We start from the raw sequence: 14,110 nt of genomic DNA on the forward strand, positions 1-14,110 counted from the left end.
AATGGCACAATTTGGTCCATGTTTGGGCGAATGAGTAGATAAATAACCTTTGAAAACTCATTACCATTGACCCCAGATATCAGAATTATTATATAGAAGTTTAAACTTAAATTGTTATCACCACCTTATCCTTTTTGTAATACTGTAATATTTTAGATGTGTAAATGTGAAGGGGTAATAGATCTATATATATATAAATATATAAATAGATAGATCTATATATATAAAAGCAAAAACCATAATCACGAAATCTCCAGAACCGTAAAGCCTACAAACTTGAAATTTGCCACGTATGTTCCTCTTGGCTTCTAGGTGCTCACTAAGAAAGATTTTTTGAAATGACCATCAGAGCATTAGTATTTCCTATATTATTATTAACACACTCTGATGCTAAGGAGTTCTACTCCCCCTCCCCACTTGAAAAGAAATCTGTTCCAAATGCAAAACACAAGCAGAGGAGAGGAGTTTCACTTTCAGTTTTACTTTCATAGCAGGAAGCAGCTTTAATACAGAACACTTGAGCTAAGCCATGGCCAGGCTCCTTCCTGTCTCCTTCTTGCTCACACAGCAAATACTGTTTCACTTTCCAAACAGCCCTCTGATGCTAAGGAGTTCTACTCCCCCTCCCCACCTCAAAAGAAATCTGTTCCAAATGCAAAACACAAGCAGAGGAGAGAAGTTTCAGTTTCAGTTTTACTTTCACAGCAGCAACCAGGAGATAGGATAGGGGAGGCTTCTGTGGGGCAAGCCTGAGGGAGAGAAGGGGATAGGATAGGAGACCTTTCTGTGGGGCAAGGTTGAGGGATAGAAGGGGAGAGGAGAGGCCGATCGTAACTACTCATTAATTTGGCTGTAAGTGTCGATTTATCACACCCCATCACATAGTTTCATAGCAAAGCATAGGTATCCAGGAGAGAGAGAGAGAGAGAGAGAGAGAGAGAGAGAGAGAGAGATGTTGATTTATGTCTAGTGTTTTAAGATTGATTATGTTTTAACTGTTGCTATGTTTGTACTCTGTCCAGATCTTGTTATGTGAGACGGGCAGTCATATAAATTGTCTAAGTAAATATTGTCTTTCATTTACTTGGAGGACCAGGTGATCATGAACAATTAAACAATAGCTTGATTTCTGGTTTATTTATGGACACTATTGATGCAGTTTTCCTGGAAACAGTGTAGAAGCAGTTTGCCATTCCTTTCATCCAGGATTATATTAAAAAAATCTTTTCTAATCTAGTTTACATCCCTGTTATCCCTTTGAGGACTCTCCTTCCGGCTCCCCTTAAGCTACAAAGCACAGAGAAGATCAGCCTGTCTCTATCCTCTTACGCTTTTCTAATCATTAAATTCTCTCAGCTTTATGGCTGCCTTTCTTATTAGGAAGTGACCAATAAACCCTTTAATCATACTAAATAAAGAAAGCAACTCTTTCATTACAGGATGAATGCTAGTTTGATTTTTTAACTCGCGGTCCCCAAGATGGGTCCTAAGAGTGGCAATGTGCTCACCAATATGACCCTTGGCCTCCATCAATTCCCTGCTCCATTGAACTGCTTTATACTTCTAATTTAAAAAAAAATGAATAGGAAGCAATAATGCTGCAAATCAGAGCGTCTTCTTCAAGCACTGCCTGTATTTTCAACAAAGCTTCTAAATTCTATGTAAATTCCTAGGCCTTCTTAGAAATTGAAAAGGTGGATGGTTGCAGTCCTATGTTTTCTTTGTCTACTGCTCCCAGGGTGTTTTGGTTTTGGCTCCCAGGTCTCATCTACCATGGCAACCACTATGCAAGAATGCCAACAGCATATTCTCAAATCTCAAATATGCCCACTGGTTCCAAAAAGATTGGGGAATACCTAGAAGTGTTTCATAAGGGTAACGGTCTGATAGTCCCAATAATATGTTGAAATGTATCAAAGAATGACGATTTGGTAATTGCAAATAAGTCAATGGTAACTGCAAATAAATCAGTGTTAACCTAACTGCAAATAAATAAATAAACTGCAAATGTCTGTCTGTCTGTCTGTCTGTCTGTCTAATCTATCTATTTATCTCATCTATCTATCTATGAATGATATTAACTTAAATTAAGGTATAATTTTGGTGTTTATAGATTTCCACCTGCTCCCAATCTTCTACAGCCTCTTGAATACAAAACATTCAAGGTTTGTGAAAACTGACATGTAAGCAGGATAGGGAGAATTAGTAAACGTTGGATGGTCATCTTAGATGTGTAGAAGTGTTTTCTGATTACACAAAATCACCATTGGATGCAATATTTTACTAGACTCAAATAACAAAATCAAATAGATTTCTTGTTAGTTTGGACTAACAAGACATTTTATTAAGTTGTATTGATGTGCAAACCATTTTTAGCATTCGTATGTCTCCAAATCATAAATGAAGATAGTCTTATTACATAGTAACCTGGTATTCAGTAGCAGAACAGAATACATCCTCTAAGATCCAATGGCCTGGCTTTGGGGGTGAAAAGTAAAGAGATAAATTGGGATTGAATTCAACTATCTGCCCCACTCAGTGGTGGGTTTCAAATTTTTTTACTACCGGTTCTGTGGGCGTGGCTTGGTGGGCGTGGCAGGGGAAGGTTACTGTAAAATCTCCATTCCCTCCCATTCCAGGGGAAGGTTACTGCAAAATCCTCATTTCCTCCCAATCAGCTGGGACTCGGGATGGGGGTGGGGCCAGTCAGAGGTGGTATTTACCGGTTCTCCGAACTGCTCAAAATTTCCGCTACCGGTTCTCCAAAAGTGGTCAGAACCTGCTGAAACCCACCTCTGGCCCCACTGTCACCTTAAGGGTCTCAGGTTCCCTCCATATCTTCCTCTGAGTATCATCATCTTGATTGTACTGTCTGCCCTCTTCTCTCTTTCCAACTATGCTCCAGCCTCTACCATCACCAACCCCATCTGGGCCATAGAACCTATCCATCGATTTTTACCCTCACAACAGATCTCAGGACCTTCCCCTAACTGTTTCTGTGGATTCTCAGCAGCCTAAGGGGCACTATATTGCTGTAGGTACACAACTCCAAAATCACATGCACATACTACCCTCCAAATCTCCATTCTCTGATCCCCAAACAAATACAGTCTAGAGTAGGTCACAGATCCTGGTATACCCAACAACCTGCAACATTTTTTATATAAAGAAGTCTAGCAAAACAACTTCAAAGAGATAGTACTGGCCCAAGGTACAAAAAGCAAAAGACTGAGCAGCCATAGAGCTTGGGTCTATGGCTTGACCATCAACTCCTTCCAGTTCTTAGGTCACCACTACTTTTTGCTGGAGAATTGACCCATCTCAAGTACCTGTGAGTTCATCACTATTGCTCTCCCGGGTCTACCATGTTTTTCAAAGATGAGCGAAAAACTTCTGGCCAAACCTCCGCTCTACAATTACTGTACTTTTCGGAGTATAAGACGCACTTCCCCCCCAAAGTGGGTGAAAATTGTGGTGCGTCTTATATACTGAATGTTGCCAAAGCCCCGCCCACCTGCCAGCCCCCACTCTTCAGCCATTTTCAGCCTCTGTACATCACGTTTTTGGCCTCCATACGCCCTGTTTTAGACCCGTTCCAGGCTGTGGGGATTGCCATAGCACATTGCTGCCAATTGCCACCTCCATGCATCGCATTTTCAGCCTCCACGCTAATGTGCGTCTTATACTCCGAAGCATCTTATACTCTGGAAAATACGGTACGTATATTTTTCTGGGAGTCTCCATCCAAGTACTAACAATATATAACCTGGGATAGCTTTTTCAAGATCAGCCAACTGTGGTCAACTGCTGTGATTTATTTACTTATGACTAATTTTTATTCAATATGGTGATGATTGGGTGGTGGAACTGTCAATCACAACCAGATAACTGAGAGCTTTTCCTTCTAGTTATATTCTGAAGGTGGGAGAGAAATTGATGAGAGAGGGATTGGGGAGCTATGGATGAAAGGCCAATCTGAAGGAATCTCAGAGTCAGAGGTGGGTTTCAGCAGGTTCTGACCAGTTCTGGAGAACCGGTAGCGAAAATTTTGAGTAGTTCAGAGAACTGGTAGTAAAAATTCTGACTAGCCCGGCCCCCATCTATTTTCTGCCTCCCAAATCCCAGCTGATCAGGAGGAAATGTGGATTTTGCAGTATCCTTCCCCTGCCATGCCCACCAAACCAAGCCCACCAAGCCATGCCCACCAAGCCACGCCACACCCACCAAGCCACACCCACAGGACCGGTAGTAAAAAATGTTGAAACCCATCACTGCTCAGAGTCCTAGCTTAAGAAAACTTCCATCTGTTAGAGAGATTGGGGATAGATGGGTGGAGGGATAGAGAGTAGATAGGGATAATATTACATGAAACTGCTGAATTATTTAATATAATTAGTTTGTTACTTTGTTCAAATGTTAACAAACTTACTGTGCTGTGCCACCTTGCATCCTCCCTAATTCTTGTCATGTTAACTGAGAGACATAAAAGAGAAAAATAAAATGAGTGGGTGGAGTGGGTGGTAGCAGAAAAAGAAATAGATCCTTTAGCGAGCTCTCACAGCTATTGGGATTTGGCCTTTATTTGGAAGAATAATGACCGGAGGACAGGCAAAGAGGAAGTATATGGCAATTATGTATGATTGGATCATTCAGCATTTATATATCTGCTTGTAAGTTACTAATAACTGGTTATATATGTTGCTATAAATCATAATGTAGGCCATTGTAGTTTGCTGTGCATAATTGATAGTTTAATGAATGGTATGAATTAGTTCACCATGGCTTATTCAGCAAAAGTTAAAATAGTATGGCTTGGAATGATGGGTAAACCCAAGCTACTCCCTTTGGTTTTTGGTTACCTATTTAAGAATCAGGCATGTGCTGACTGAAATAAGGCAATTTTCTTTTGCATTATCCTCTTATATTGGGAACTCTGGAGCATTATAGCTGGTATGCATATAAAATAAATCATAATTTCAGTTTTAAGTTTTGTCTCTTTGAAAATTGTAGGTAATTAAATTAAGAATTTGGAAGTTCAATATAGACGAGGAGGTGTTATTCAAATGCTCATCTTACAACTCTTCTCTGATCTGGCTCTTGGTGGAATTGACTCAGATGCTAGCAATATGGCATTTTGTTCTCCCACAACTACAGATGTTCTGCCTCTTTTGTAATCCACTTACAATGTGGGCTTATTTGACTCAAATTTGAACCCTTCTTAATGTACATTTAGGTTGGAAAAAACATGTACATTATGGGTATGTATTGGCATGTTGGATTTTCATACAACTGCAGATACGTTGTTCCAAAACCAAGCGGGCTTGTCTAGGCTACAAATCTATAGTTGTTTCACCCAGGATGACTTTTCTCAAAAGATTATGGGACTTATATTTTTTTATATCTATTTATTATCGCGTCATCAGATAATCGCCCAGCCGCCCTGTTTAGGGTGACCCGCTCCCTCCTCCATCTGGAAGCGCGGGATGATCCCTTGCAGGGTCGAGCTGAGGATTTTGTGCAGTATCTGTATGACAAGATCGCTCAGATTCGGGAAGGCCTGGCCTCTGACTGGGTAAGTCCGGACAGGATGACTGAGGCAAGTCTTGAGAGTGTTATCTGGGAGGAGTTCGATCCTGTGGCTCCCGAGGACGTGGACAGGATCCTGGGACAGCTGAACGCGACCACATGTTTATTGGACCCGTGTCCCTCCTGGTTGGTACTGGCTTCCTGGGAGGTTACACGAGGCTGGCTCCAGAGGATTGTTAACGCTTCTTTGAGTGAGGGGGTCCTGCCATCCGCTTTGAAAGAAGCGGTGGTGAGGCCCCTCCTCAAGAAGCCCTCTCTGGATCTGGCTGTATTGGCTAACTATCATCCAGTCTCCAACCTTCGCTTTGTTGCGAAGGTCGTTGAGAGTGTGGTGGCGCAGCAGCTTCCCCGGTACCTGGATGAAGCTGTCTATCTAGACCCGCTCCAGTCCGGCTTCCGACCTGGGTACAGCACAGAAACAGCATTGGTCGCGTTGGTGGATGATCTCTGGAGGGCTCGGGATAGCGGTTGCTCCTCTATCCTGGCACTGTTAGATCTCTCAGCGGCTTTTGATACCATCGACCATGGTATCATGTTGCACCGGTTGTAGGGGCTGGGGGTGGGGGGCACCGTTCTGCGGTGGTTCTCCTCCTACCTCTCTGACCGGTCGCAATCTGTGTTGACAGGGGGGCAGCGGTCGACCCCGAGGTGCCTTGCGTGTGGGGTGCCACAAGGGTCGGTCCTCTCGCCCCTTCTGTTCAACATTTATGTAAAGCCGCTGGGTGAGATCATCCGTGGCTTTGGGGTGGAGTTCCATCAGTACGCTGACGATACTCAGCTGTACATCTCCACCCCAGGCCACCCCAACGATGCCCTTGAAGTGATGTCCCAGTGTCTGGAGGCCGTGCGGGCCTGGATGGGGAGAAACAGGCTCCGACTCAACCCTTCCAAGACTCAGTGGCTGTGGCTTCCGGCGTCCCAATATAGCCAGCTGGTGCCATCGCTGGCTATTGGGGGCGAATCACTGGCCACCACGGAGAGGGCTCGCAACTTAGGGGTCCTCCTGGATCCACGGCTGTCTTTAAAAGAGCACATGACGGCCGTGGCCAGGGAGGCTTTTTATCAGGTTCGCCTGATACGTCAGTTGCGCCCCTTTCTGGATCAGGACTCCCTACGCACGGTCACTCAAGCACTCGTCACTTCCCGCCTGGACTACTGCAATGCTCTCTACATGGGGCTCCCCTTGGGGTGCACCCGGAGGCTACAGTTAGTCCAGAATGTGGCCGCGCGGGGGATTAAGGGAGCGACGGGGCGGTCACATATGACACCTCTCCTGCGCGAGCTGCACTGGCTTCCTGTGGTCTTCCGGGTGCGCTTCAAGGTGTTGGTGACCACCTTTAAAGTGCTCCATGGCTTAGGGCCGGGTTATCTGCGAGACCGCCTTCTGCCGCCAATAGCCTCCCACCGACTGGTTTGCTCGCACAGAGAGGGCCTCCTCAGGGTGCCGTCGGCCAGACAGTGTCGGCTGGCGACCCCCAGGGGGAGAGCCTTCTCTGTGGCAGCATCCGCCCTCTGTAATGACCTACCCCCTGAGATACGCACAATATCAGACCTCCGGACTTTTCGTTGGGCCCTGAAAACACACCTATTCCATCTAGCTGGGCTGGCTTGATCCCTTCCTCTCAGTTTTAATTGAATTTGGTTTTAATTGGGTTGTTCTTAATATCTTGGGCCGAAATTATTTAATTGTTTTTTAAATTGTTTTTAAATTTTATATGCAATGTTTTATCTTGGCTGTACACCACCCTGAGTCCCGCAGGAGAAGGGCGGTATAGAAATAAAATAAAATAATAATAATAATAATAATAATAATAATAATAATAATAATAATAATAATAATAATAATAATAATGTTTATATAACTGCCCACCTCACAAAAATATACTCTGAGCTTGATGACCATTAAAAACTATAACAATATATAATATAACAAATATAAATGAAATAAAAAAACATAAAAACCCAACATTGTGGGAGAGCAACCATCACCCAACCCATACAACTGTCAGGTGCAAATAACAATTCATTGAGTTCAAAGCACGGAAGAATTTATTATTGCTACCTATACACAAGAATTTGGCCAACTAATGGTCAAAGCGGAATAAGTGCTAGATAAGGGTCAGTGAAATTCATGGAGGGATGGACTTAGGTCTCTTGTAGGAGCGCCAACCTCTTGTAGGAGTGCACATTTTACCCCATCCTCCAGCTCAGTCTTGTTTTCTACAACAACCGCCTTTCAGGATCCCCATTTTGATGGGAGTGTTGAATATTTTCTGTAAGAATTCCTTAGGAGTAGGCAGAATGTTCCCTCAAGAACATGTTACAACCATGTAACAGGCTCATATTGTGACTGGGCCGTTCTAGAACATTTGGAAGAGTCTGTTTCTAGTTTGCAGGATTCCATGTTGGAATGTTTTTTTTATAGATTTGGCAACTCCCTTTCACTTCTTATTTTTGAGTAAGAGCAAAGAATGGATGAACATTGCAGTCCTACATAGCACCTCTTTTGTGGGTGGAAATAGAAGCAATTGTCCTAGGCTCTGGACATGTTCAGGGCCCGTTGAAAGCATAATCCAGTGTTCCAAAAAATCAATAGATTGATATCTCTCAAAGGCAGAAAAACTAGTCAAGTAAAATCCCAAGTATTGTATTGTACTGCAGTAATCTTCTGATAATGTAATTATGCTGAAATAAAACATATCCTTAAAGTTGAATTGGCTTCCAAGAAATATGTTTAGAATTCCTGTGTATGACTTTGAAAACACACATACAGTATTCTTTTTAGTTCATGTGAATCTGTTTACCAAGGGTTTCTTAGAATGTGGGTACTTAAAGGAAAAGAAAAATACTTCTTCTGAAGCACAAAATATCTTTGTCATTTTATTCATGGAACTGCAATTCATGTTCTTTACACTGTAATGAGGACATCTTTAGATGTAGTCATTTTTAGCTGACCCCTGATGCCTTGGAAGCAATACCTTTGTTCAGTCTTCTTGCTAGACTCCTTCCTCAGATACCCATGGCAAACACAACACAAATGAAATGATTATCTTTGTTTAGAAGTTATCAGTTATTAATGATGACCTGGAAGATTCTGTTCCTGAGTTTCTTTTTTCAGTACTATTTCCCAGACGCACTGTTGGCATTCTAACAACTCTCTGACAAACCTCCCACAGCCGTCTGTCAGTTCTCAGGCATCGTTTGGGAATTGTTCTTCAAACCAATTCTAATATAGGCCTTTATTAATAGGCTTGATGTCTGCACCAATCAAACGAAGAATTCATTAATTCTGCATCCAGTACATTTCAATATGAACAAAAGTACCATATGGTAGCACTCGACTAACTAGATATTGGAAAGACTTCTGAAGTGTATGTTGTTCTGCAGCGTGGAATACTTCCTTTCCTCATTTTCTTGATTTGTGAAGAAATTTTTTTAACTTTCATGAAAAAAAGTTTGTGAAGGAAATTATCTTGCCTGGAAATGAAGACTGGAAATATCTTGGACTTTTTGTCCTCTGTTCTCCTTGCTGTCATCTTTCTTTTCAGGAACACATGGATAAAATAGTATGTAACCTGAAAGTTTCTCTGAATTCATTCTTGAAATACAGGAATTGTATTCAATCATTAAATGCTTACATGGGGGAGGAAGATGAATTTTGCCAGTTTGCTCTTGGTTGTGTCATCACACAATTCTTTTAAAACCTCAGAGAAGCAGTTTTGATGTTTGGGGTTTTTTCCCCCTAAGGGGCAAAATAATTTAAATGTAATTGATGAAACAATCAAAAGGCAGATGCTTAAGTAACAAATGGTTTTGTACATTAATACACAACAGTTGCCCTAAGAGGGGTAATACGGGTATATTTTTATAATGCTGATAAATTTTTCATTATATTTTTTAAAAAGTGATGCTGCAGCATTTTTTTGGTCTCAGAAAACTCCTCCATTCAAAACAGATGAAATCAGTTAAGTTGCTACGATCAATTTCATGATGGAGATTTTTGTCCTATAGCCTTGAACTCCTTGTCTCCCAAGTGCAAATTAGCTGGAAAATGAAGTTGGATTAAGATTTCCCCCTCCCCCCAGATTTCAGATCCATTTCTCCCATTTGGCCACAAGGAAGGTCAGGTATTCTGTCCAGACTACTTGGACAGTTCCTGCTTCTTCTCTCCTCCCATCCATCCTGGAGAAGAAGCACCATCTGCTTTCCTTTCTCTGGACAAGTATTTTGAGAACTGGTGGGAGAAGGAAAAAAAAAAAGTTTTGCAGCTCTTCCTATCATTTGGGTCAGAAGATAAAACTTGGGAGCACTTTTGTTAATTTCACCCAGTTTTTAAAACAAACAAATGGCCCATTATTTGAACTTGTTAAAAAATAAAAGAAAAGGCCTATTTTTTTTATTGTTCAGCTACTGGGCCAGGGGTAAAAGACCAAAAGTTTTAGCCTTTCATGGCAGGCAGAGGGACCTCCTAGTACAAAATGGTCATTGAGGGCAGAGAATTGGGACCAAGGCCTGCTTACCAGAGCCAGTCAGAACAGAGGCATTTGTCTAAGATGAGGTGCAGGAGCAGTGGTGGATTGCTACCAGTTCACCCCAGTTCAGGCAAACCGGTAGCAGCAGCGGCGGGAATCTCCGCCCACCCACCTGGGCATCATCAAACACAATCTGGGCATGTGCAGAAGCTTCTGCGCATGCGCAGACCAGTGATCGGTTTCAAAATTTGTTTACTACCGGTTCTGTGGGTGTGGCTTGTTGGGCATGGCTTGTTGGGCGTGGCAGGGGAAGGATACTGTAAAATCTCCATTCCCACCCCACTCCAGGGGAAGGATACTGTAAAATCTCCATTCCCTCCCGATCAGCTGGGACTTGGGAGGCAGAGAATAGATGGGGGCGGGTCCAGTCAGAATTTTTACTACCGGTTCTCTGAACTACTCAAAATTTCCACTACCGGTTCTCCAGAATTGGTCAGCACCTGCTGAAACCCACCTCTGGTGCAGACGGGGCGTGCGCGTGAGCGAACTGGTAGCAAAGGTAAGTGAAACCACCCCTGTGCAGGAGGTGAACCAGAGTGCCCCATTTTGCAATAGCAGAGGAGAGAAAACGTTACTTCTTATGTGAGGAATAAAATTCCTAGGAGCCTAGGAAACAGAGAAACAGACAGTATTGTTTTCTTCCTTTCCATGGTAGTTGGTAAATTATCCATCCTTATGCTGGTGTGGATGAGCCCAGAGACTATTTTTCTTTCTCTCTTTCTTTCCTTCTCCATTCAAGGCTCCTTCTAGGCCAGCACATTTAATGCCATTTTATCTGTGGATGATTTATCTTCTTCCGGTCACCAATGGTGACTGAACTGGAGCAATGTGAGTGTGTTAAGTCAATTGTTCCTCATCGGCAGTTTAGAGCTGGCTACTCTCTTTGCATTCTGACTTTCAGAAATTTGTTATTTCCTTCAGCAATGACTGGGTTTGTGTGTGTGTGCGTGTGTGTGTGTGTGTGTGCTGCTATAGTTTTGAAGCATTCAACATGAAGCACAAATTATAAATATATTTTCCAGTTGAAATTGGTGGGACTTAAAATATATGAAGATTGATAGCCACTCATTTATGAAACTAATAGGCAGCAGCGTGTATGAGTTGCTGCCCATGCTAATTTTGGATGGGGAGGGCGATTTTACTCTTATCTGTTATGAATTTGGCTCCATCATAAATACAATATTTGCCACAGTTACCAGAATAGGACTTTCCAAGGTTCTCTGTAAACATAATGAAGTAAACATATTTAATGAATTAACCAGAGATCTAGTTTGATTGAAGACTGCCCCATCATAGTTTTAAAAACAGAATATTGTATATGGTGAGAAGAAAAAGCAAAATAATTTTGCTTGTACAGATTCTGAAATGTTGGTAAATACACTTTCACCCTTGAAAACTGAAATAGAGTGACTTTTTATTGCTATGGAAACCTTTGGTACATAGTATAATAAGAAAATGTTAACGGATGAATGTTGTATAGAACAATGCTGGTTGATTATGGTTAGTGCTCTCTCTCAGACATGTTTTTGAGTTTGCTGTTGGGGTTACCTACATTTCTTCCTCCGCGTACTCTTTAATGGAACATAATGTTCCTATATACAATCCTTAATCTGCCATTTTAAAAATATTATTGTGACTGGGCTTCTGGTTTCTGGTATAATCATAATTACCTCACTATTCAAAACCTCTGAAATTTCCATAGAAAGCCATGATAACATCAAGATAACAACACATAATCATGCAAATGACAAAATATTGTGATTACATCACAGTGTTTGATGTAACTATCCAAATTATATCATTTGCATGATGGAAGTGCTGTCATTTGCTGTCCCTGTCTTCCCATCGGTACGCATTTCCCTGGCAATGAATTATAATATGTTTTTTTTCAAATTGCAGATTTTAAAACTGAAAAGTAGGCATTTCTGAATTGTTCTAACCATGTTTGTTCAAATACTGCATTCTAGAGAAACTATTTGTTATAAAATCATAGGTTTGCAAGGGAACATAAAATCAAATCCAACCCACACTCAATTCAGAAATATTTGAATTAAGCATCTCTGATAGTCTTTCTAAAATTTGGCCTGAAAAGACCCTCCCCCACTTCTCCCAAAGATGCAGGACAGATTTAATTTAAATTACAAATTGGGAGATTTTCCCAAAGGTGCTTTTTCAGAAGGCAATTGGACTTTCTTGCTTTTCTTTAAAGACATTTTGCTTCTCATCCAAGAAGCTTCTTCAGCTTAAAAATACTTTTTAAATTTTCTTCCTTAATCATATCCCTTGCATTCATACCCAAACTTTGTAGTCTTGCCTGGTTCTAAAATTCTCAGTTTATTTATCTTCTTTTTTCTTTATAGAGAAATCTTCTAGAGTTTGTTCACTTCTATCTCATTTCATGTCGTATTACCAGTAACGAGTAGGACAGAGTACAGTTAGCAGTCTTGTTCACATCTGTATTTTTTTAAAGTTAGGTTCATTTTTATGAAATGTCCTTTTCCAATTTAGATTTAAGTTAATGGATTGGATTTTAATTTTAAATATGATTTCTTTCACAAGTTAGTCTGCTCCACATTGCATGTGTTTTAGGGCTAAATTAGGAGATTTATCCCAATGTTTATCCAAAATCTCTTTTTTAACCTTCTGCTCTTTAGTTCAACTCCTCTTTGGAGCAATGGAGAGAAAGTTGTGGTTGAAAGTGTTGGTTCAGTGGATACAAGATCTTTCTACCATACCAGTTGACCTTTAGGCAGTGTTTTAGGACTAGAGACATCTGGAATCTTGAAGAAATGTTGCAGGCAATCTCACAAAATGGGGAAGAGCTATCCTGTTTATAAAATGGCTGCCATAAGAAGTTGCTCCCGTTACAAAATACAGCTTACCCTAAAAACTACTTGGAAAATTGCTTCTAAGCCAGAGGATCTTTGTCTGCATATAACAGAATGGAGGAAGGGATTAGGGGGAAGTACAATCTGCCTGAACTTTCTGGAACTCTAAGCAGATCTCCTGTCATTTTTAAAAATTATGCTAATGCCTGGCACATTGTCATTTTAAAAATAACAATGGTCCCCTTGGAGTTTTTAAAATAATTTGCCTGGCGGTTTGCTGCATTATGAAAACTGTACCCAAAAATTCTGACATCTTTCTAGTGTCGAAGGGAGTCAGGGGGAAGGACATAAATGGTCCTTACAAGCAAAACACTTTGCCTTCTGAAACTGCAGCTTTCTTCTGTGCCATTTCCTGTGGATATTTCTGAAAGCCGTGTGAACAAGCTTTGCTGAAATTGAGTTTTTCCCCCCTGAAATGCAAGTTCCCTCTTTCTCCATCCTGAAGGGTGGCTTAAATTCTTACAGAAGCCCCAGGCAAAGAAAGCAAAAATAAATAAATAACATACTGTGAATTAGCCGAAGAGAAAGAGAACCAACAGGGAGCAGATAGACGGACTGCAGCCTATCAGCGTCAAAGCCATTTTTTTGCCCCTGGAGCTGGTACAAAATAACATCTTATGTAGTGTGACTGATTGAAAACAAAAAAAAAAAAAAAAAGAGTGATGGAGAAAGGAATCTGTAAGTTGACACCTGCTGACAAGTTTAGGGTTACAACCTGGCACCTCTACAGAAAAACAGAGAGCCTGACCAAACAGCCAGACCTGAGCCTCTGCCCCAGTTATGCGTGAAAAGTCATAGAACATGTAACAAAGAACATAGAATAATAAGGCTGGAAGGGATCTTGGAGATCTTCTAGTCCAGCCCCCTGCTCAAGACAGGAGACCTTATATCATCACACTCAAATGGTTATCCAGTCTATTTTGGAAACCTCCAGTGATGGAGCAGCCACAACTCTAGGAGGCAAGCTATTCCAGTGATTAATGGTTCATACTGAGAAAATTTCTCCTTCCTTCTAGGATGGGTCTCTCTTTAACAAGCTTCCACCCATTATTTCTTGTCCTGCCCTCTGGTGCTTTGGAGAATAAGTCAATCCCCCTTCTCTGT

The 14,110-nt window shown here is 41.4% G+C and overlaps 1 protein-coding gene across 8 annotated transcripts in view; it reads left to right on the plus strand.

The window, feature by feature from the left end:
* SLC4A10 (solute carrier family 4 member 10) overlaps positions 1–14,110 on the plus strand; it is a 185,324-nt gene that overhangs the window by 20,646 nt on the left and 150,568 nt on the right. The window lies entirely within an intron of this gene.

Source organism: Pantherophis guttatus, chromosome 1, assembly GCF_059756535.1.
Source record: "Pantherophis guttatus breed Tessera chromosome 1, ASM5975653v1, whole genome shotgun sequence".
Classification (NCBI taxonomy): Eukaryota; Metazoa; Chordata; class Lepidosauria; order Squamata; family Colubridae; genus Pantherophis; species Pantherophis guttatus.